The following is a 26,411-nucleotide window of genomic DNA, read 5'->3' as shown; positions in this document are numbered from 1 at the left end:
TTTTTTTTCAGTTTGTTCATGTTATTCGCATCTTTTGAAAGGATAGTTTGTAGATGTAAACCTTTTCATAATATAAATTTACTTTTTTCGCTCTAAAACAGAGAAAAGTTTGGAGTTGACATTATTTATATATTATGTTATTATTTTACTGGTTCAGCCCACTTCAGATCAAATTTTGCTGAATGTGGCCCCTGAACTAAAATGAGTTTGACACCCCTGCCTTATACAGAGAAAACCTGAGAAAAGGTGACTTTTTCAGTAAAATCTGTCATTAACTGAACATAAACCAAGTGTTGCCATCCACTGTCATTGATCCAACTCCATGGGTTTTACTGGTGAATCAATGTTGCAGAAGATAATGGTGTTTCCATGTTCACTATGGAGCCTCTGAACGTCCACGTGGGTCATATCTGATGACCATGAAAAGATGACAAACTGTATTTTACACCAATTATTTACATGTGTTGATAGGATTAGTGGATCAACAGGTATTAAACGTTTTACATCAGTAGATGCTTTTGGTTACTGGCGTATGTTTGGGTCTTTATGGTTTAAATAAAGGTTAAAAAAAAAAAATAAATTGTTAAATTACCGTTACTGCAGTGGTTCCCAACCTTTTTTATGCTCGTGACCCCATTTTAACATCACAAATTTCTAGCAACCCCAGACATTCAAAATAGAGACATCTTTCTCTTTGAGATGTCTCAGTGGGGCAAGGCAGGCGAAGAAATCTTTCCATTCTTTGTTCAGTCTGTTTTTTGTTGTTTTTTTTTTGACTGCAACTGTGTCCGGGCAGGTTGAAGCATAGTAACGCATGTGGTCACATGATCAGGCCAATCGAGATATGCCCTCTCAGATATTATATCCTGCATTTTATTTGAACTTGATTTTTAGTAGGAAAAATGTGTGGTGTTTTAATTATAATGAAAAATATATTGAATCATTAAAAAAATATTTTTATTAGTAATTTATTATAATTTTTTTTTATTAATTACTAGAAATTTCAGGTGACCCCATTTGAATTCCAGGCGACCCCACGTGGGGTCCTGACCCCAAGGTTGAAAAACACTGTGTTAGTGCATATTTTGTTATAAAAAAGAGTGACATTGTTACTGAACTTTATTACTACATAAAAAAAGAGAATTTACATGTGCTTTGTGTGCTTATTCAAATGATGACTAGTGTCTAATTTACTGGCATGAAGGCATTTTTATGCATTTGACAACTTTGCAAAAGATGCATGTTCAGTATATTTTACAGAAAAACTCCAAGTGTGTTGTCCCCCACTGTCTTGGACTCTGTGTCTGTGTCGCACACACACCTGCTATCGCTGTGATCCACTAACAGCCAGAGATCACAGATTCCTTTTGTCAAACAGGGAAATTAGCGCTGGCTCTCACTCGTTAGAGACCCATTGTAGCATTATCACATTGTCATAGTCACTGAGCCTCTTCATTTTCGCACTATGGCACTTCAGCTCAAGCTTTTATCTCTCTGGGCCAGCACTTTGCATATTAAATATCTCTAGTGTCTTCAAACCATGAGGCTCTCATGCTGATACACATATTATTAACAAGTGCAGCACTTCACATTTCTGCTTCTGTGAATATGGCTCAGGAGGCCGCGAGAGGTCAAAAAGCTGGATAAGTTATCACTGGTTTTCACTTGTATCTGGGTTAAATCACCATGGTAACCTAACATGATTAGGTCATCTTAGTGGAAAAAACAGACTGTATGACTCCCCAAGGCTGCTGACGTGGACATAAGCAAAGATGAATAATAGCAAAAACAGTAGTGTATGTGCAGTACGATGCTGCTTTTCATTTACAGTTTAGTTTAAGAAAAGAACTTCTGGGTTTAGTCATTATGTTTCAGTCCTTATTAACAATGTTCTAAAGTGAATGCACATCAAAATAAATAAAAAAGAGGTGTGAATGCGTGAGATAGTTGAGCTGACACTATATATTATGACTGTTCTAGTTTCCTTCCCTCCTGAAACAATATGTGAGGCTACATGTTTTGTTTTTTCAGGAAGACTGTCCAGAGTTTCTTTTTTCCTAATTATCAATGCACCATTTCAATCATATATATTTCACTACAGGCTTCATATGTACTGCCTTCCTGTTGTTAAGACAGATTCACATTTCTAAGGGTAATAATCACAAATAGGTTTTAAATCAAACCCGAAAAACAAATACTAATAATTTTGTTTCATACCCATTTTTAAAAGTTTATATAATAAATGCAATGACGTGAACATGTGTCAGCAATGTAAAACCAGTGAATGAGTCAATAGCCACTGGCTGAGAATAGGCGTTAGCTAATATGTGTGTGTGTATGTGCATGTGGTGTTGAGTATAATGTTCAGCATTAGTTTCAAGGTCACAGGCCCACCACCCACCCACACACACACACACACACACCCACACACACACACACCTACACACACACACACGTACAGAGGATGGTAATAGCAGCGCTGACAGACATATGTGACCAGCTGAACTGGAAGCTTCAGCGGTGGTTGAAAGCCTGAAAAGGCCGTCCGGACACTTTTAAACATCAGTGAACTTAGAGCAGCAAAGAGAGAGACATCTGTAAACAAGAGCCGGGAACAGACGGGGGATTACTGGAAATGTCAAAAGCTTGCGGAGTTACCATCTGTCTGCCTGACAAATGACCTGTTTATCAAGTTTAATAAAAGTACCAAATGTTCATTAACTTAATAAATACATGATTCCAACTATTAAACCAAATAGGTTAGTGCATGTATACATCTATGTAAAAAAGAATCCATGTCAGGATCATCTTCCTCACCAACTGTACATATTAATGCAACAGCAGAAAGTAAATAAGTGCATTTGCTCAAGTACTGTACTTCAGTAAAATTCAGTTTTACCTGAATACATCATTTTAATTTTAATGGGATATTTCTACTCCATCACATACCACAGGCAAATATTGATATTTTACTTCACTTTTTCTCTTTTTCTTAGCTGCAGATGCTAGTTACATTTTGCAGATTAATTTTATTCAAATAAAATATTAGAATAAATGTTTAAGTAGTTTCTGCACTATTGCACTTATTTCAATATTAATCAAGCATGTTATATTTTATTAAAGCTTTGTTGTGCTGGAAGTTTCGGAAAAAATCAATAAAATAAAGTTATTTAAAGCTAGTAGTTTAAATAGCAGATACTCTTTTATATTTCCTGTTCGGACTCTAAAATGTTTCCGTCTGTCTTTTCTGCACTTTGTTTTCCGTATTTTTGCTGCTTTAAACACTCCAATTTCCTCACATCAAAAAAGTAATATCTTATCTTATTTCATCTTATCTTATGTATTTTTCTTTATTCTACACTGATGTATTTTATGTTACGTTTTATCTCATCATATCTATTTATCAAATAGTATTTTGTATTTTATATTTTCTAAGATATCCTCTTGTATTATAACTTAGACTGTATATTTTCTTTTCTTGCATTTTTATTGTGTGTTTATTATCTTATCTTATCCTACCTATTTTTTTTTCATTCGGATTGATGTATTTTATGTTATGTCTTATCCATTTATTACGATATCCTCTTCTATTGTAACTTAGACTGTATATTTTCTTTTCTTGCATTCTTATTTTCTGTTTATTATCTTATCTTACCTTACCTTATCTTCTTATTTTATTTTATTTTATCTTATCTTATCCTACCTATTTATTTTTCATTTTAGATTGATGTATTTTATGTTATGTATTATCTTATCTATTTATTGTGATATCCTCTTGTATTATAACTTAGACTATATTTTCTTTTCTTGCATTTTTATTTTGTGTTTATTATCTTATCTTCTTATCTTATCTTATCTTATCTTATCTTATCTTATCTTACCTTATCCTCTTCTTTTATCTTATCTTATCCTACCTATTTTTTTTCATTCTAGATTGATGTATTTTATGTTATGTTTTATCTTATCTATTTATTGCGATATCTTCTTATATTATAACTTAGACTGTATATTTTCTTTTCTTGCATTTTTATTTTGTGTTTATTATTTTATCTTCTTATCTTATCCTATCTTATCTTACCTTATCTTCTTATTTTATCTTATCTTATCCTATTTTTTTCATTCTAGATTGATGTATGTTATGTTATGTTACATTTTATCTTATCTATTTATTGCGATATCCTCTTGTATTATAACTTAGACTTTTCTTTTTTGCTTTTTTTTGTGTTGTGTGTTTATCTTATCTTATCTTATCCATATGAAACTTTACAGTCTCTCTTAAGTTGGAAATGGAGTGTTTAGAGTGTTCGTACCTTGTAAGACGAGAGCCCAGTTTTTCACGGTCATGCGCCAAATTCCACCTAACGTCCAGCACCTGGCTGTTGACAGTCATTGCTCTCCTGCCATTTTAATTGGTGCAGTCACAGATGTACACATGCACACACACAGTTTCAGTTCTGCTTGTAGTCAGATCAAAGTCTTTACTAGCGCTGAACAACACTATAAATACCAACTGTGAATCGCATGACATGGCTGGTGTATGATAATGTTCTCATTACAACAGGCTTTGTACGTAGAGGCATGTGGGTCCGTGTGTTTATGTGCACTACAGGAATGTGAGCACTGGCAGCCAATGTATTGTGTCGTGCAAATAGGTCCATTTTTGTGTGTGTTTTGTTGTGTGAGTACGACTGTGGAGCATTTAGTATATGTGGTGTGTGTCAGTGTGAGTGTGAAGCCGACAGGTTTCACCACCTCCCTGACGCACTGTCTCAGCTCGATTCTCCTTCCTGGAGATTCCACTTTCTTGTCTTCAGTTCCTATAACTCTGTCACCTCGAAGACCATGGTACATAACTGTTTAGCACGTTTAACACAGTATTAACTTGTTCATATGAAACTGCACAACTCACTTCTACATTAATTATTAGCTAAAGAGCAGACTGACACACAGTTTATCTGACATACAATACAAGCTATTTATTACATTATTACATTATTAACAGACAATGCCTAATGTGTGCCAGTTTAACCCTTTCATGCATAGTGGTCACTCCAGTGAACAGTTATTCTACAGCTGTTCTCTTATATATTCATGGGTTTTGTGGTTTTAGTTCCATATCAGCCTACACAGTGGACACCTATGCATCATCCCATACACTGTGATTTATATAATTACTATAACTTTGCTGTTCTTAATAAACCTGATCTGCACTGACATGTTTTAGTGTAAATCAACTGTTAATTGTTAGACCATCATTAATGTTTTTTTTTTTTTTTTTTTTTTTAACCCTTTCATGCATGAATTATGAGAACCTTAATCAAGATTTTTTTCCTGAGTGTTTTTATTCCTATTTAGGCATGAAAAAAGCAATATGATTGATTTTTTTCTTTTTATGAACTTATTTTTCATGTGGTTACAAAACTGTCCAGTCAGCTGGACACCATGCATTTACTGACATACTGTGTGAAAAGTATGAAATACATTTTTTTAATGCTGTTAATCTGTTCTCACATTTTAACATTCTATAACCTCCTGAGACCCAGCAATGCATGTTTGTCCTGTGTAGGGGACAAGAGTTCTACAGCTTTATAAAAATCAATCAATCAATCAATCAATCAATGCTTTCCACTGCAAAGGACATTCCATAATAATGTTTTAATACTACTACTACTACTACTACTACTACTACTACTAATAATAATAATAATAATAATAATAATATAATTTAATAATTGTTTACAAAAACCCCTGTTGATTACAGTCTAATAACCATTAGCAATTGATTTACACTCACATATGTTGCTGCAGATCAGGTTGATCAAGAACAGTAATGGTATGAATTGCATTGTATGGGATGATGCATAAGCGTCCACTGTGTTGGTTGATATGCAAGTAAAACAACAAAATCCATGAATATACAAGAGAACAACTTTGAATAGCTGTCCACTGTAGTGACCATTATGCATGAAAAGGTTAAACAAAAAGTTTTTTTGCATTTTATCTCCATGAAGTGAGTAATAACTAGTATTTGAATATGTTAAAATGGGAGAACACATCAGATTAGCAGCATTAAAAAGGTTTTAATTTCATTGTTTTCATATCTCTTTCTGCTATTGGGTCAAAACACGCTTTTTGAAATCTGTCTGACGGGACATTTTAGAGACAATTTGACAGATTAGTATTGCTAAATGACCCACATTTTTACTTTAGTTGGACCATAAGGGATTACCCAAAACAAGGAGCTATTTTATATTGAAATTAATGTTGGAATGGCGATCAATTAAAGTTTGCTCTCTGACCGGACATTACTGTGTTTTGACCCTATTGGGTTTTAAATACATGTTTCTTTACTTCAAAAATTAAACGCATAGTGTAGCTGAGTGGACATTTTTGTAACTACATGGAAAAAAAAAAAAACTCGATCACATAGTATTTTTCATGCCTAAGGAGGAATAAAAACACTCAAGAAAAAAAATCTTGATGAAGGTTCTCATAATTCATGCATGAAAGGGTTAATATTTTTTGATGGTGCTAAAGGTTACACTAGAAAAAATCAAAATCTTACCAAGTGTATTTTTCTCATTTCTTGTCAAAATATCTCATCACACTTAAAATAAGACATAATCACCTTAAGAGCAACTTTTCAGTGAGATATAAGAACTTATTTTTAGACTTTAGATCTTGAAAATCTTATTTCAAGAACTCATACCAAGATAATTTTCACTTGTTCCATTGGAAGATTTTTTTTTGCTTGAATGAAGCAAAAAAATCTTGAATTAAGCAAATAAAATCTGCCAATGGAACAAGTGAAAATTATCTTGATAAGATTTTCAAGAAAAATAAGTTCTTATATCTCATTGAAAAGTTACTCTTCAGGTCTTTATGTCTTATTTTAAGTGTGAGGGGATATAATGACTATATATATATTGACTAGAAATGGGAAAAATACACTTAATAGGATTTTGATTTTTTCCAGTGTATTGATAAATACATTATGTATCCTTCAGATTGTCCATTTTCGGTCTCTGAGTTTAACAAAAACACATGGAAGCCACTTTACAGCCACTGAACCACAACAGAACAATCTCCTCCACATTTTTAAAAAAGAAAATAACATATATTATTGGGCTTGAGGTACGGAAGCTGAGAAGAGCCGTGGATTTACATATTATTTTATGGTCGTTATCTTGTGGTAACAAATTAATTAATTTGCTATCTCGAGATAACAAAGTTTGTTTTCTCGTAGTTACTGTAACTTACCGGTAAGTTGTTGTTGAATGTGTGTTCTGCTCTGTACAGCACACATGGAGGATGTGGTACCTGCTCACATCTGAGTTCTATATACGGTTCTCTATTATGAAATAAAGGAATAAATTAATTTGATATCAAAAGATAATGAGCATAAAATAATATGTAAATCCACAGCTGTTCTCAGCTTCCGTATTGAGGTGCATTAGTTCAGTTTTATCAAGGTAAATTAGCTTGTAAAGTCTGATATTTATATCTACTGTATTATATTATTTAATCATTATTCCTTGATATGTTATTGTTTAATTTCTTGTAGTTACAGAAGTTTATTTAGACTTTTTTCTTTGTCTGTGCTGTTTTAATATTGCCATGTGAAGAAGTTTAAGATGAATTTTTGTATAAAAATTGTTGTAAAATAAATAAAGTTCTAAGATTGGGGTTGTATGTTTGTATCTTTGATTACATCTACAATTGCATGACTTCGAGCATCTGTCATTATGGACAGTAGTGTAACTGAGGTAATAGACTGTAGTAACAGCTGTGTTACAAGGTCACACAATGGGATATTTTTTGCATATTTCTAAGAACATTCCATTACCATCCAGAAATATTTGACAATGTTGAGCCAAAACAAATGTTTTCTACATTTCTGAGATGTAATTTGTGCTCATCTGCTCCAGTGATTACTGACACTTTGGAAACAGGTGGAAAAAGTGTGCAGTTGTAAATCAGAACCAGCATCACTGTTACTGTGTTTCTGAGGCATCTGCACCTAAATACAGTTACTTTAAGACTCATATTAGCTTTTGTAGTGTTTCTATTTTGATATATGTCAGCAAACTGCAAATATTGAAGACATTTATCTTCATCTTCTGTCTATTTTCTTTTATTTTCATAAGCATTTTCAAAGCCATGCTGCTGTTTGTGGCTGTGTAAAAATATGAGACCTCTGATCTGCCAAAGTCTGCAGGAGTTGACTTGGTCATAACGTCGGAGGGATTGATGTCAATTATTGACTAACAGATCAGTGATCACCTATATTAGCTGGGTAGTTAGTGGCAGAAACAGATCTTCCAGCTGGATCTATGTATAAGACATCCTGCACTTGCATGTAAAGAAAAACATGCTGGTCAGGTAATGTTACCATATGTATGTAGTTTTAAGAAAGAGGATGTGTTGGATTTTCCTAAAATTAAAGCTAAACCAAGACTTCTGCTTTAATATGATGTGATTTGTCATCATAGGGCAGCGCTGTAACATCACAGTGATCAACCTTGAACTCACCAGATGTTTTTTTAACGGGTAAATTCTTTATACCAGTCCTACTACTACTGTTACCAACAATAATAATCCTGAAAAAGAAAACCAGAAAAGAGTAGGGTAAACAGGGTCTGGGTCCATCCTGTGGGTCTCCTGGCAGAGAGAGCGGGTTGTTCTGATTCAGGAACAGCTGGAGAAACACAAGGTCACATGGGATCAGGCTTTCCCTCCAAACAGCTGGCCAAACAAACCCAGCCTAGCCAGACGTGCACACACACAACGGCACAGAAATCACACATACACACACGCACACACACGCACGCACGCACGCACGTCGTACCATTATGAAAGTCTGCAAAGGGTGTGAATATGCAGTGCATTCACATTCACATCATTTCTCTTCAGAAAACTGCTATTTTAACACACACTGTGTGAAAAAAGTTTCCAGAGGGTTAGAAAATGATAAATGAGCATTCATCACCCTTGCATCTCTCTAATGTTAACTATTCAAGAGCAGAAAGAAAAGCAACTGCTTTGAGTCTTTGAGTTTTAGGTTCCAAAAGTTAATTATAGAAGCATTTCCAACCATGTGGTACGTTCTATATATAAAATAAATACTAGCTTAAAAAAAAAAAAAAAAAAACCTTTTCACTGCCCTTGTCATCTGTTTTTTGTTTTTTTTCTGTCCATGTAGGAGAGAAGCTGCACCTGGATTCTTTCTACAACAAATATCTTTCTCTTTGTTGATTTGTCTTCATAGTATCATCTGCTGTTGAATGGTTTGAGTTACAATTAAACTAAGAATGTAATATTTATTTTGCTGTGAAACTATATTTGATCCTTATTCAGTTTTCACAATGACACATGGAAATGTAACATGTGAGATATTGTATGCTCCTATATCCTGCAACTACTGGAAACACTCAGTACTGTTATGAGGCTGGACAAGACAAGTTAAAAAAAAAAAAAAAAGGAAATACTGCATACACATACATGTCAGCAGTAATTATATATTCCTGTTTGGAAATCTACATTTTTGATAGATTTCATATAGTTTGTACACACTTTGTACTACTGCTTCATGTGTATGAGAACTCATTCATGGAAAATGATATTATGTGCAGTACATTTATTATATGTATGAGTCATTGGGGAGTGAAGTGCATATTCACAGATGTAGCCAACAGAGTGTATTACACCATACATTAAGAAAAGTCAAGTTAACTAAGAAAATTAATTTTTGACTTCAGTCCTCTTCAGTGACACAGATGTCTTTTCTGGCCAAATGAAATCAAATTGTATTAAATGAGTGAAAATCAGTGCAACAGAATTCAGTTCATTTTCACAATATCATTATTATTTACAAAGTTCACAATTCTAAATCAGATGTAAATGACTTAAATTCAGTTTCTGCACATTCATTCATCTTCTGAACCCACTTTATCCTCACTTGGGTTGTAGGGGGTGCTGGAGCCTATCCCAGCTACCTCTGGGTGAAGGCAGGGGTCACCATGGACGAGTTGCCAGTTCATCACAGTGCTGACATATAGAGACGAACAACCAATCAGTCTCACATTCACACCTATGGGCAATTTAGATTAACCAATTAACCTATCAGTGCATGTCTTTGGATGGTGGGAGGAAGCCAGAGTACATGGAGAGAACCCACGCAAACATGGGGAGAACATGCAAACTCCACAGAGAAAGGTCCCTGGTTGGAATCGAACCCAGGACCTTCTCGCCCCTATTTCTGCACATATCCACCTGAGACCCAGCAATGCATTTTCGTCCTCCATAGTAGACGAGAGTTCCACTGCTTTACTTAAAAAAAAAAAAAAAAATACTCTCCATCGCAAAATACATTCCATTCCAAAAAAAAAAAAAAAAAAAAAAAAAAATAGAAAATGTATTTGGAGACACTGTTGCATTATGGTGCTTCCAATCAATGCAATTATTTAATGTAAAAAAAGCCAAAATTTACTTTCCTGGGTCTCAGGAGGATGTAAAACACACTGTAAAAAAATCTGTAATTTAACAGAATTTTCACAGTTTATTTTACAGATATTTCCTGTATTTTTAAGATACAGGAAAATATCAATGAAATGACAAAAATAGACTGTGATTTTACATGTCAAATGCAAAATAACATGAAAAAACTGTAACTGTGAATAACCATAAAATGTCCATTTTTTAAAAGAAAATTTTTGTTTTTTTACAGAAAAATACAGTTAAAATACATTTGCAAATGTATCATAATTTCTCAAATATTTTTTTTTCTATTTATGAGATTAAACTGTTAATTCAAAGTTTATTACTGTAAAAAATAATAATAAAACAAGATAAAATTACTGACAATTAACCATTAAAGAAGTAATTGTTCTGTAAGTTTAACAAGACTTGTTTGTTAATTGATAAATGTCTTGTGTAATTACAGGAGGTTTCACAACAAAAATGTTGAATAAGTGTATTTTTGTGAATGTATAACAAGTATAAGCACTGATAAACTGTCCAAATGTAGTTTTTATCAGTGGATTGTGCAACTTAGTCTCACTGAAAATTATTTATTTATATATATATATATATATAGGTAATTTGATTGTTTTAATACATGTAAATATTCTTTATTAAACAATAAAAAGTAAAAAAAAAAAAAAAAAAGAAGCAAAATCTCATGTAAAGTTAGGGCAAAAAACTGCATTTTAATCATGGAAAATTACCATATTTTTTATGAGATGGTTATTTTCTGTTATTTAACAGTATTTTTTCCAGCTGCCGGAATATTACTGTTTTTTTTTTTTTTTTTTTACAAGTTTTTCTTTTTACAGTGCATAATTAAATTCAGAAGGAAAAGGGGTGATAGGTTATCATTACACTAATGATCAGACTGTGCTTATTACTTCTGATCATTGAATATAGGTTCAACAAATATTGTGATGAACGTTCGTGAATCATTAGAGAACAAACATTTACAATAACTACAATAAATACTAAAATACTCACTGCTTTATGTATCACCTTCATAAAGTTCTAGTGAAAACACAGAACCATCGATCATTAAAATGTGTTGGGAAATGGGATATTTTTACCTGACAGACCAGTGTCAGCCTTTCCTTGATGGGAAATGTTTGTTACGCATATTTGCCAGGTTTGTACATCATGTTTCCAGGCTGGATCATTAACGTGTAACAACATTGTTCACAGCTTATCAGAACATTTACGTCTCACCATGAGATGTCTGCGCCCAGACGGATCACCCAGCCGTCCCTGACAAAGACAAATTGAGCTGAAATGCCAGCAGAGAGGGAGGATGGGTGGGGGGTGGGGTGGGGGGTAGAAGAATGGGTCGGCGTGGGTGCCCCAAATACCCTGACTATATTTAGGGGGGACACAGTGTGCAGAGGAGACGAGTTGAGTGGAGTGACAAAAGGTGGGGGTTGAGAAGGGGTCACTGGATGACTTTTTCCATACAAGCTGGAGCCCTCAGCTTTATTTCCTCTGACTGTTTCTGTCTACCTGATCGCTCACTGGCAGCAACAACAAAGGAGAAGACTTTTGCAGACCAGAACCAGAGTCTTCCTGCTCTGAGGCCCAGTCCGACCAGGCTACCAATGTAATGTAGACTTACTCTACGCTCAGTGGTGGAACGCAACTCAGTACTTAGTGGTATTTCCATTTTCTGCCACTTTTTACTGCACTACATCTAGGAGACAAATATTATAGGTTTTACTCTGCTACAACCACGTATATACAAAAATGTTTGTGATAAACTGAAGGATGAAATGTGCCTTTATGAGTCAATAATTCTCCTTCTTCATCTTAATCCAGTGGTTCCCCACCTTTTGTGGCTCGTGACCCCATTTTAACATCACAAATTTCTGGCGAACCCAGACATTCAAAACAGAGAAATTTTTTTTGCTAAATTAAATTTGTTTTTGATCATGTAATAGTTTGCTATACAATGTTGAAAGTAAATGTTAATTTTAGACGACATTTAGGCTATATAATGTATATTGTCTCTCGGCTGGCCTGGGAACGCCTCGGGCTCCACCCGGAAGAGCTGGAGGAGGTGTCTGGGGAGAGGGAAGTCTGCGTATCCCTGCTAAGACTGTTGCCCCCACGACCCGGCCCCGGGTAAGCGGTGGACAATGAATGGATGGAATGTATATTATTATGGATGGAGGCAAAAAAAAGCCAGGTGTAGATTACTGCACAAAGAGAGAATTTGATTTTCCTCGGTCAGGATATGTACAGTCAGTCCAGCTTAGATTTACAAGGCTGACAATTAATACTGAACAAACAAGAACTCAGACTATGAATTATGAAAGAGCTGCAGCATCTGAAACCGACCACAATGAACATTTGAAAGATAAACAGTACCACAGTGCTTCAGTTTCAGCTTCACAGTTTGTCATGTCTTTTATGGATTGGGATTGTCTCTGTCAACTCACCATTTATGTTTTATTAGTAAGTTGGGTTTTTTGGGGTTTTTTTTTTTATGAATTACTGGAAATTTCAGGCGACCCCATTTAAATTCCAGGGGACCCCAAGTGGGATCCCAACCCCAAGGTTGAACAACACTGGCTTAACCCTTTATCGGGCAAGTGACAATTTTTGGTAATTTCGGCATACATTACAAGACAGTGACAGCAGCAGTTCCAGTGAGGACAGTGAGTCAACAATCTTAGGTCTAATGTGGTCTACAGGGTCTGTAAGGTCCACCTCTGCATGAACAGTGAGTGGACCTGCTTTGTTAGGTACCATGAAGTAATGGTACTAATGTAAGGAATGATGTTCAAAGGGAGAATGTGGATGTGGACAGGGGTCTGGACCAGCACTGATGTTGGTCTAATGTTCTAAAATACATGTTCCTCTCACCTTACATGTGTTTTCCTTGTAATTTTTATATATACTTCTTTGATTTTTTTTTGCCACTTATGGGCAAGGAACCAAATATGGTAAGTTCACTGACCTTGATTTTCTACATGACAATAAAAAAAAAATATTTCACAGAAGTAAAACAGTTATGTCCTCAAAATAACACACTAAGGTTGAAATTTTGAGGATTTCTTTGTTTGCCTTATAAAGGCTTAATAATCTATTTTAAAAACCCTCTTGGATTATCTTTGTCACAAAGCTGACACTGGCCTGCATGTTTCAGAATGGCAAATGGACTATTCAGAAATACTAGCGATGCTACAAACACATGATTTTATAGAATGTGATGTGTAGCTGTAGATTCATCTGCACAGCACTAAAATAGTTCAGACGAGCTCAATGACAAACATGCACCATAAAATACACGATACACATTAATGCAACCCTTAAGACAAATACAAAAGAATTTTTAAAAAGTCATACATAAGGATATATTATATAACTGTGACAGGAAAGAATCTTTGCACAACGACAGGAAAAAGCTCCTCACATTGTCTTCTGTGTGCAATGACAACTAACACCTACTTAACAGTGTAGTAATAGTACTTTTACTTGAGTTAACCTCCTTTTAAGATATACTTAATAATTAGAAAATATCAGATCATCTCCTACAAATATTCCTCAGTGTCCTTAATATAAATTCTATAATTTCACATCTCAAAGTGTATGTATGTAGACATGTCTGTGAAGATGAGAAGTGAGGTTAACTGATCCAAGGGACTTGATTTTTCATATATTATGCTGATAGGAAGCTAAGCAATCAACTGTTTTGTGGAGAAGGCGTGGGATTAAATAAATTATACTTCCTCCCACTCCTTTTCAAATATTTAAATGAAGTCATACTTTGTTTTCATGTATATGTACAGTTTTTTTTTGTTTTGTTTTGTTTTCTTATAATCTGTTTCATTTGTAAAGACTAAGTGCGATTACTTGGGTTTTGTTGCATATTATAAAATAAATAAATAAATAAATAAATAAATAAATAAAGTGACCAAAATCATCCAAACAAAAAGAACTTACCTTCAAATCCCTAACATGTTCATCTTATATTTTCAACACAAGTACAAATGGAAAAAAGAGAGGATGTGTGATCTCTTTCTGATGTTTTCTGTTGATAAATGTATAATTTATTTGCATTTACCATTCATTCATTTCTTTAGGAGGAGTAAATAAGTTAAAAACAGGTGTTGCATGTTTGTCTGCTACCATGCAGCCTTGATTCCACCAGTAGGAGGCACCAAAGACAAAAATCTTACAATATGTTACAGGTATAGGTACAGGAATTGACCCACTTTCTCAGTGCAAACTATAAAACCTTCTCAGTTTGGTTTAATTTGCTCTTTCAAGTCAAAGTCGAATAAGTAGAGACCTTATTTTCTGTAAGGATCTGTGTCTGGGGAAAGAAGTGATCTGAATAAGTGGTAGTCAAACAAAACTTCACTGCAAAAGGTTGATTGGCATTTTCTGATCTGATGTAACTGTGCCTGGGGAGAGATTAAATGAGGATTTGCTCCATTGACAGCGAACTGTCTGTGCTGAATGACAGAGTGTTTATGCTGTAAAAGGGAGAGCTGAAAGAGAGCAGCATGTCAGCATGGACGGTCAATTTATAGCAATCCCTCCATCAGCTCTCCAGTCAGATTCTCTGTGTAACTCAATCTGTTTAATCCAGCTCCGCCAACAGGACTGATGGACACACACACGCACGCACACACACACACACACACACACACACACACACACACACACACAAAGACAAACACATGCAGTCTTTTTCTGTCGAGGATTAATTTCCAATTCAACCCTTTGTCACAAGCGACACATTTCTAAATCAATAATTAAATAAACAAATATATAATATGATCCAAAAGTTGTCTATTGATTGCTGGTGTACATGTTGGGAGTGAAACCAAGAAGAGGCTTAAAGTTGCGGGAGACTTTCGTGACCAATTTTTCATCAAATCTGTAAAACCTCAGTCATATCCTCAGTATCACGAATCTGTAAGTCTTTCTGTGATTACTCACCTGAATCTCTTGCATTGCGGTGAACAGTTTCGAAGTGCCATCCACCATAAACAAAACCTCCTGCAGTGGCAGCGTGAGCCTCCATTTCCCACAATGCATGTTGCGACAAAAAATTCCAAAAATGCCTGAGTTACCTCCCGGCTCTGAATGTAAACACATGGTTTGTTTATGGTGGATGGTACTTTGAAATTGTTCACCGTAATGCAAGAGATTCAGGTGAGTAATCACAGAAGGGCTTACAGATTCGTGATGCTGAGGATATGACGGAGGTTTTACAGATTTGATGAAAAATTGGTCACAAAAGTCTCCCACACCTTTAAATTGCAGGTAAAACATGGACAAACCAAAACCTGCAGTTCTTCAAGTGTCCACTTGAGGCGCCAAAATCTGTCAGTCCCCAGAAATAATCATGTTTACAATCTCGACAGTTTGTTTTTCAGAGCTAATGTATGGATGTGTGAATATCTACATTACTCAGCTTCTCAATTTTATGCAAAATTGAGGTTGTGGGTGCTAAAAGCAAGAAGTGGGTAAATTACATCTGTTGCTGCCTTGTGGACGACTACTGAGTCAAACTTAAAGGAGTGATATTTTGCTTTTTTTAAATGGAATTATGCATTTTAAAACATTTCCCTGTGGTCTACATAAACTGTAAATGCTCTGCTTGGGTCTGAATTCTTCATTAATTCAACTCCACAGGTCCATCTTCAACGCTATTTCTGAGTAATGACATCATAAAGGCCGTTTTGAGCGCTGGCCCTTTAAATGCAAATGAGCCACTTCAGGCCCCACCCCCTCCAGGTTGTTGGCTGTGCTGCTCTGTCCCGTTCAACCAACAATAGGATATTTTAGGTCATCGGCTCAAAGTTTGGACATATTTTCAGTGTCGATTACAACTGCTGCTGCTGACAAGCAATTATGGCGTACCCTGAGAAATGTTTGTCGGAAGTCTTAATGTTGTGATGTAACTAGTTATAGACGAAACAAATTAAGCAGGAATTAAAACTGGTTGTAGAAATCCACTTGATTTTTGCTAAAATGAATATAAAGATAGCTTTGCAGCACCTGTAGGGTTCAAATTCAAACTTTATGAACTATTAGGGTCCAAATACACAAATAAATGAACCAAAGACTAATGAAAGTGGGTTTAACAAAACATGACCCCTTTAAGAGATACAGTTTGATGAATAAAAGAAAAAAAATTAGACATACAACCCTTCTATAACTGTGATGATGAGGTTACATAAGAAGACTATTTAAATATTCTGTCACAAATGTTTCATGACATTTACCGTCACTTACTCAGAGTGTAAGCATAACCAGTTTGCTCCTATTGTAAATTAAGAAAATGGTTTTCACTCCAAAATCTTTCAAACTTCTTAGCATTTGTGGTCAAAGCTCATGTCCTCTATAGACATGCATGGAAGCACAAGAACACACAGTCCTCAGACAGAGCAAACTGACAACAAGGTCCAAGTGACGTTATAACTTTATAGGACGTGGTTGGGGTAGTTATGGTAAACAAGCCATAGTTTGTGGAGTTACACACAGGAGACAGGGGTTTAAGTCCAATGTCATACTGTGTTTATTTGTGCACTTTCTATTTGTCTTTTCTAATCCTAAACTTCACTGAACCATAACTCTGGAGTCAGTCTGGTTACCCCACATATTGGAAACTGACACTGAAGGGGTAAAATGTGAGTTTAAATTTGACAACCAGGTGGTAAGAATATGTTTTATATTGCGTAGATTGTATTATTATGGCCTGTCAGCTAGCCTGCTAAGTAGCTTATTTACATATTGTCAAACAAGAGCGTATTTATTACCTCCACCAAGTGTAACGGCAGAGGTTATGTTTTCATCAGGGTTTGTCTGTCTGTGTGTCTGTGTGTTTGTTTGTCTGTTAGCAAGATAACTCAAAAAGTTATGGATGGATTTGGAGGAAATTTTCAGGAAACATTAATACTGGCACAAGGAACAAATGATTAAATTTCGGCAGTGTTGGGGGGTGGGGGGGGGTTGATCTGCCTTGGCGGAGGTCCAAGCTCTGTGAGTGCTTTTCTAGTTGTTATTTATTTCCTACGCCAAGGAACGGTGGAGGTTATGTTTTCATTGGAGTTTGTTTGTCTGTCTGTTAGCAAGATAACTCAAAAAGTTATGGATGGATTTGGAGGAAATTTTCAGGAAATACTGATACTGGCACAAGGAACATATGATTAAGTTCTGGTGGTGATCGGGGGGGTGTTGTTTGTTTGTCTGTTAGCAAGATAACTCAAAAAGTTATGGAAGGATTCTGATGAAATTTTCAGGAAATGTTGATACTAGCACAAGGAACAAATGATTAAATTTTGTGGGGGATCATGTGTGTGTGTGTGTGTGTGTGTGTGGTGGTGGTGGTGGGGGGGGGGGGGGGGGCTGATCTGCCTTGGTGGAGGTCTGCGCTCTCCAAGTGCTTTTCTAGTTTATTAAAATTACTCAGTGAACTTTAAGATGGATGAACTTTGTTGAGTTTAGACCACAGGTGTCAAACATGCGGCCCGGGAGCCAAATCCGGCCTGCCAAAAGGTCCAGTTGGGGTGAATTTGTGAAATGCAAAAATTACATTGAAGATATTAACAATCCTTTTAGTTCAGGTTCCACATTCAGAACAATTCAATCTGAAGTGGGTCAAATCGGTAAAATACTATCATAATAACATATAAATAATGACAACTCCAAACTTTTCTCTTGGTAAATGTAAATATTTTCATGTATTTACACTAAAACAAAGTATAATTTCGCAAAAAATGTGAATAACCTGAACAAATATGAACAACCTGAAATGGTTTAAGAGAAGTAAGTACAATTTCAACAATATTCTGCCTGTTACTAAATGTTTTGTGTGTTTGTAGATCCACTGTGATCTGTAAGTTATAATGTACATGTGTAAATGATAAACTGAGGCAGAATATTGTTAAAATTACACTTATTTTTTTAGTTTGTTCATGTTATTCACATCTTTTGAAAGGATAGTTTGTAGATGTAAACCTTTTCATGATGTAAATTTACTTTTTTTCCACTCTTAAACATAGAGAAAAGTTTGGAGTTGACATTATTTATATATATTTATATGTTATTATTTTACTGGTTCGGCCCACTGCAGATCAAATTTAGCTGAATGTGGCCCCTGAACTAAAATGAGTTTGACACCCCTGGTTTAGATCATCTTTTTTTCTGCAGCTTCACTCTCTTACACAACTGTGGTCATTTCTGTATCCAGACGAATTAATGCCAAACTGGAGGCTTCAGGATAGCTGCCTACAAACCAATGAGTGATAAGAATAAGTGAGTAGCTTGGATGTGTGCTGTACAACAAACAGTCAAGCTCAAATTTGTAAAATGTCTAAATAACACTTGTTCTTCCCTTTTCAGTTTAGATTAAATGACCCCAGTGACAACTAGTGAAGATTAACTATAAATGTGATAAAGAGTCAGTAATAAAATGAACAAACCACTGGTTCAGTGTCAGTACAATAATATACACTGGGATAATGTTAAAGAGGATTTATTCGACTTGTACAAATGCTCATTATCAGAGGAGGTTTGTTGATAATCGTCATAAATGGCGGCTTTCTCTCTGCTGTTTTTGCTGCGTATCCCTCGCCTGCACCCAAGGGAGCTGAGAGCTTTCACCAACTTAAATGATTTACGTTTTCATTGACAGTGACGTTTGTTTTCCATCAGTCTCCACATTTATATACCCAACAACACCAAGACGTGTTTCCTGGGGCAAAGGTCAAAGAGTTTGAAGCCCATTACAAGCTGAAGCTGTGGGCCTCATTTTCCCTCAGAGTCAAACATAACACAAGCATGAGCATGTTGATGTGAGGACATGTCTTTCAATAAGGCATTTAGAAAAAGAAGCAATAAACAAGAAAGGTCATGAATGAAAACGACATTAAATATCCACTGTTTCACTCGTAAAGTGGATGGAATTTGTACCCCTGGATCTCAAGCGTGTCTTATATTTACTGTCCTGTTTGTCCTGTTTTTACATCTTTCTTTTTTTTTTTTTTTAAACAGAAGTAGTACTAAATAATAATGCTTTAGCAGTATTGTTGTTGATGTAAAGTACTGTACAGTAATCTCAGGTAAGGTTGAAATGAGCATACATATTTATATCTGAGTGTCATTTTTTCAGATACAACAAGAAAATGCAGGAAATATGTGTGCAGCCTTAAAATATACATAAAAAACTGAACCAGATCAGTTTTAAAGGTTAAAATTACTATTTAGTGTGACCCCTGCCCCCTAGTTTTATTCTCTATTAAAATACAACAAAGAAATGGGGGTTGATATTGTATATAACACTAAAAATTTGCAAAAAAAAAATATAAACCGCATGGCATTAAACAGTCAGTATTTATTGTGATCTCTGTTCCCATGACAAAAAGCAGATCAAACAAGAAAAACTGGACATGTATTGAATGAAACCTGGTGTAAAACACTAGAAGTACAGTTTAGTAAATCTTATAATATCTGTGTAGAAGAGTTCAGGTCACATTAAAGAAGGTCACACTAAAAACTGGATACTGCAGCCTGGTTTTGTTTTGTTTTTTTTTATTTTATTTTTCTTTAATGCTGTTTTATATTTCAGTTTCAGTTGTTGCGACAGAGACCGAGAAATTTATCTGTACATATACTATATTATTATAATCTTGCTAAAACAAATCTATTTGTGACCTAAAAATTTTACGCAGTACAGTAAGTTGATGGTTGATACAAGGAAATAATAATTATAAAGTTTATAATTATCATCAAACAAGAAACCATTAACATTATAGATATCTGCATTTTTTTTAAACTAACACCTTTCATACCCATTAAATACATTTTAAAATCCAAACTGATCTGGTTAAATACTTACTTAATTACTTTAATTTCTTTGACTGTAATGGAACAGTAGGTCATGTGATAAGATAAGATAAGATAAGATAAGATAAGATAAGATAAGATAAGATAAGATAAGATAAAACTGTGTTGATCCCCAATCAAGGAAATTCAGTTTCACAGCAGCTGACTTAATATAGAAAAACACAATAAATACACAATAAAAATGCAATAAAGAAAATATACAGTCAATATAAACAATACAAGAGAGGATGTGAGGAAAATCTCAAATACTATTACATAAATATATATAAATATAAGAGTTGTAGGAAAACAAAGATGTTTAGAAAAGTGATGTAGGATCAGCGGAGTGTGGAATTAGTATCTTGCTGGACGCTGACAGACCGTCACCACTGGCCTCCAGATGTGCTGTTGAGAGAACGTTTCAGCTCCAGAGCCTCTATACTGAAAAAAAATTCTTGTAGTATTTATTTAAAAAACCCTTGTAAGAATTTGCATTCACTTTTTTTAAGTAACTTACTTGCCAGCATCGAATAAGATGTACTTACTATTTATTAACCTTAATATTTGTAAAGATGGTAAGTAAATATTACTTAATTATTACACCACTATCATCTAAATATTAAGTAAATGTTACATGTAATATTTACAGTTTTGACATGATTAAGTAGATTTTACTATATTTTTTGTTTGAAAATGTGAATTATTTAGTTGTATTAAGTTATCGTATTCACTATAATTATGTAAATGACACTTATTTTCTTTTGATAATATACATGTACCACAAATCACAGAACTAACATATCATAATAACACACAGGCGTCAAACATGCGGCCTGGGGGCCAAATCCGGCCCGCCAAAGGGTCCAGTCTGGCCCGCAGGATGAATTTGTGAAATGCAAAAATTACACTGAAGATATTAACAATCAGTGGTGTTAAAATCATTTTAATTCAGGTTCCATGTACAGACCAATTAGATTTCAAGTGGGTCAGACCTGTAAAATATTATCATAATAACCTATAAAAAATGGGAACCCCAAATTCTCTCTGTTTTTTTGGGGTAAAAAAAGTAAAATTACATGAAAATGTTTACATTACCAAACTATACTTTTACAAAAAACATGAATAACCTGAACAAATATGAACAAACGGAAATGTCTTAAGAAAAGTAATTGCAATTTTACCAATATTCTGCCTGTTACTAAATGTTTTGTGCGATTGTAATGCACATGTGTAAATGATAAACTGATAAACCGAAGCATAATACTGTTAAAATTGCACTTGTTTTTCTTAAGACAATTCAAGTTGTTCATGTTATTCAGATTTTAAGGAAAGTTTGTAGATGTAAACCTGATCATAATATAATTTTACTTTTTTCACTGTTACTATTTTACAGGTCCAGCTCACTTGAGATCAGATTGGGCTGAATGTGGCCCCTGAACTAAAATGAGTTTGACACCCATGTAATAACAGATTAGATTTCTATTGTGCTTTTCAAGGCGCCCAAAGTGCTTTACATTATTGATCCATTATTCATTCTCACTGTGGTGGTGGTAAACTACATCTGTACCCACAGCTGCTCTGGGGCAGACTGACAGAAGAATGGCTGCCAATCCATGCCAAATGACCACCACCAAACATCCACACACATTCATACACCAACAGCCCAAGGACCCAAGGACAGTACATGACAAGGACATAGCAGGATTTGAACTGCCAACCCTTCAGTTATTCTACCTCCTGAGCCACTGCCTAAATGCAGTTATAATGCAATTAAACTCTTTGTTGTGTCAGCTTCAAAACAGTATATTCATATCATCTGATACTGATTAACAACTACCAATATTTTCTTGCTCAAGTGAAAAAAAAAAAAAATTGAATGCTGTTCAAGTAGCTGTTATAAAATATAAACATAATACAAATGTTATAAAATAATAAATAAAAAAATCTAACAATCAAATATAATCAAATAAATAAAATATAATAAAAAATAATAATAAAAACAACTTGACTGCATTCAACATGATCTTAAAATAAATTAATGAATTTAACTGAGGTACGCAGCAGCTGAGATTGTACAGTAGTTGTCATGGTGATAGCATTTAAGATGCAATTTCAACTTTAACACTTGTATTTCTGGGGACAGCTTAAGCCCATCCAGTTCTAGGAAGCGTTTTTGAAACACTACCACCAATAGTTTAACAGTCAGGTCCTTCTTCTGCCATATCAAACCACATGCGCAAATTGAAATGCACTGAATTTTCAGAATAAAAGTTCCTCAGTATTTTCAAGTGTTGTGCAGTGACAATAAACCACTTAAATAGTATGAGAAAATCTTTGATAAAGCTTACTCAACCCACTAAGTTAATTCATTACATGAATAATCTGTGTATATATTTATGTTTTTTACTTAGTTCTCACTGAATCTTAATATTACAATATAAATGTTACTTGTTTTAATTAATATATAATTAAAGTCATAAAGTCAAAGTCATTTTTTTCAGTGTATCTGAAGAGTGATGCAGACACACATTAAATACACACCTCACAAACACATTATTACAAACTACTTTTTTGCATTCATCACTAGTTTAATAATTATGTATATAGTTTATAACATTATTCAGGTCACTTTAATTTCTAGGAATTACGTTTTTCTTTATCTATTGAGAATGCAGCTGTCTAGAACAGAGGTAAGTTTTCACATGAAAGAAAGTGGCAGATTGGTTTAAAAGCAACATTTATCTCTTGTTGTGAAAGCAGAAATCCCACAAATAAATGACTAAAATGTTGGTCAAATGTATCTCAGATAAAACTCCATATACCAGTGGTTCCCAGCCTTTTTTGGCTCGTGACCCCATTTTAACATCACAAATTTGTGACGACCACAGACATTCAAAACTGACTTTTTTTGTTAAAATGAATTTGTTTTTGATCATGTAATAGGTTGCTATACTATGTTTCAAATAAACATTAATTTTAGATGACATTTAGTCTATTTAATGTACATTATTATGGACAGAGGAAGAAAAGCCAGGTGTAGATTACTGCACAAAGTGAGAATTTTATTTTCCTTGGTCAGGATATGTACAGTCAGCTTGGATTTACAAGGCTGATAATTAATACTGAACAAACAATAACTCAAACTATGAATTATGAAAGAGCTGCAGCATCTGAAACCGACCACAATGAACATTTAAAGGATAAATAGTACCACAGTGCTTCAGTTTCAGCTTCATTTTGTCATGTTTTTTATGTATTGTTATTGTCTCTCTCAACTCACCATATATTTTTTGTTAGTAAGTTTTTCTTTTGTTTGTTTGTTTGTTTTTTATCAATTACTAGAAATTTCAGGCAACCCCATTTGAATTCCAGGCGACCCCACGTGGGGTCCTGACCCCAAGGTTGAAAAACACTGCTATATACTCTTTATATCATAAAACTCTGTATAGCCTGACCAATAGTAGATAAACGTGTTTGTATTTGTGACCTTCAGCGACAAACTCAAAAATAAATAAATACATTTTTATTTAGAGTTTTTCAGTTATTGAAGATTTCTACCCAAATAATCAAACCTTTACAATCATTGACTTAACCATGCAACAAGAAGAACCACACTTAGGTGATAGTAATAAATGTTCTATGACCATGGAATTTACTATGGGAAAATATGGTGAATTTCAGCAAAAGAACATGGGCCGTTCTTCTTCGTTAGATTCCCACTGTGTGATTCATGTTAAAATGACTAGTCTTTTTACACTGAAATGTTTCCCAGCTCAGTGTCTCTGTCTCTCCCTCTGGAAGTCGGAGCTCTCAGGACTCATCCACAAAAACCAGGGGGTTATATTTACTGCATGTAGACACGTGAAGGTCAGATGCGTAAAGTGCTCCTGATGTCTTTGCCAAATGGCAGCCCTCGCCTCTTGCCGTCCCTTCCATACTCCTGCGAGGAGCAAATGTCATTTCCACCAGCCTCGGCCCGTGTACGCCTGCACAGAAACAGGCAATTCAGGGCAACACTGGGAGGTGACAAAGAGTGGTCTGTGCTGACAAATCTGGCGTGATAATAAAACACGTAAGGTGACAGAATCAGACGGCATCACGTTAGCAGACTGTTCTGTGACACGGGTTAAAAAAAAAAAAAAAACAGGGAGAGTTTCATTCTGAAGCTGGGAGCCAGGCTGTAAAGGGACGTCTGAGGCCCCTGAGTCATGTCCAGTGTATAATTCACGTTGAAAAGTTTTTTCCTCCTTTATTTTCAGTCTGGCAGCCCTTTCCCCTCCAAATAATTTAGGGCTTGTTCCTTGGGAGCAGTGGGTACTGCATATGAATCACCCACCGTCCTCCAAAGCATTGCTCAACAGCATAAATGTACAACTATCAGCGACCTCTTGCTGTGTGTGTAAATATCACCTTCATAACCACTGTGTTCTCATGGAAATACTGTTAACTCGATAGCTCCTTAAAATTAATTTCCATATGGCTTAAAAATGAGCGGAAAAATACAGAGAGATTGTTGCTTCAGAGTCCGATACATGCAGAATGTATTTGTTTTAATCATTACTGTTTCACACTTTTGTCTATTCTACTGAAGTTCACAATGAGAACATGAGTAAAGTAAATAAAAACAACTGTCTTAAGGTCAGTTGCGTATGTTGCATGCAGGTGAAATGTGATAAAAATATAATGTGTTATACTCTAAAATATACAGCCTGCTTTAACTTCTAACACAGGAGTGTCAAACTTACGGCTCATGGCCCAAAACTGGCTCGCCAAAGGTTCCAATACGGCCTGTGGGATGATTTTGTGAAATATAAAAATTAAACTGATGATATTTACAATCAAGGGTGTTAAAATCATTTTAATTCAGGTTCCACACACAGAACAATAGGATCTCAAGTAGATCAGACCAGTTAAATACAGTAAATATCACAATATCCTATAAATAATGACAACTACAATTTTTTTTAAATGCAAAAATTAATCTGAAGATATTAACAGCAGTCTCAAAATGATGATTTTAGTTTAGTATTATTATCATAATAACTTACAAATAATGACAACTCCACAGTTTTCTTTTTGTTTTACTGTACAAAATAGAATAAAAGAAAATTACATGAAAATTTGTATATTTACAATCTGTCCTTTAACAAAAATGTGAATAACCTTAACAAATATGAACGACCTGAAATGTCTAAAAGTGAAGTAAGTGCAATTTGACCAATATTCTGCCTGTTATTTAAATGTTTTGTGTACATGTAGATTCACTGTGACCTGTAAGTTGTAATGCACTTGTGTAAATGATAAATAATATTGTTAAAATTGCTCTTCAGGTTGTTCATGTTATTCACATTTTTAAAGAATAGTTTGTATATTTTGAACACTTTCATAATGTAATAAAAAAAATTTCACCCTAAATCATAGACACATTTCTGGAGTTGTCATTATTTGTAGGTTATAATATTATTGTTTTATTATCATTGCTATTTATTTTATTATTATTTTGCTGGTCTGGCCCACTTCAGATCGAATGGCCCCTGAATTAAAATGAGTCTGGCATCGCTGTTCTAACACATTAATAATCATGATTCAGTTATGAACTGGAAAATGGCAGCTCAACAGTGACTGGGGAACTGGAGATGGACCTGCAACTTAAGACCTCTGACCATGTGTCTTTGTATCTCAGATTCATTCTTGGCACCTCTTATATTCATTTACACTTTGCTAATTTGTGGTGCAATTCCCTTTTCTGTCTATAGGGGCGCTAGACCATCAAACGTTGTTAGGTATTGTGTGAGACGATGAACAACATATTTATTTGTTTGCCCTTTTGTGATGAGCAGGTGTCAGATACAATACTGCAGGGTGCATGGTGATGACTGTCGATCTCTTTAGCGCCACCTGCCTCCAGACCTGTAAAAGTTACGAGATTCCAAAGTTCATGCTCACCTGCTGCAAGAAGTGTGTGGTCCGTCTGACCTTAAGACCGAGGGGTTAGAGGTGAACGCAGTAAAGTAAGGATATCAGAGGGACTATGTTTGACTGTGACCCCG

General features: G+C 34.8%; 1 long non-coding RNA gene across 2 annotated transcripts; it reads left to right on the top strand.

The window, feature by feature from the left end:
* Positions 1-5,618: 5,618 nt before the first annotated feature.
* On the top strand, positions 5,619-19,912 carry LOC115412952 (uncharacterized). 2 transcript variants are annotated; one of them, XR_003934407.1, is made up of 4 exons: positions 5,619-5,652; positions 10,410-10,510; positions 17,023-17,028; positions 19,902-19,912. It is a non-coding gene; the product is annotated as an uncharacterized LOC115412952 (long non-coding RNA). The 2 variants fall into 2 exon arrangements; XR_003934406.1 differs by lacking the exon at positions 5,619-5,652 and having other exon boundaries at positions 10,387-10,510.
* Positions 19,913-26,411: the final 6,499 nt, after the last annotated feature.

Source organism: Sphaeramia orbicularis, chromosome 21 (assembly GCF_902148855.1).
Source record: "Sphaeramia orbicularis chromosome 21, fSphaOr1.1, whole genome shotgun sequence".
NCBI lineage: Eukaryota > Metazoa > Chordata > Actinopteri > Kurtiformes > Apogonidae > Sphaeramia > Sphaeramia orbicularis.
The sequence above is the reverse complement of the archived record's forward strand: the minus strand, read 5'-3'. Positions and strand labels throughout refer to the sequence as shown.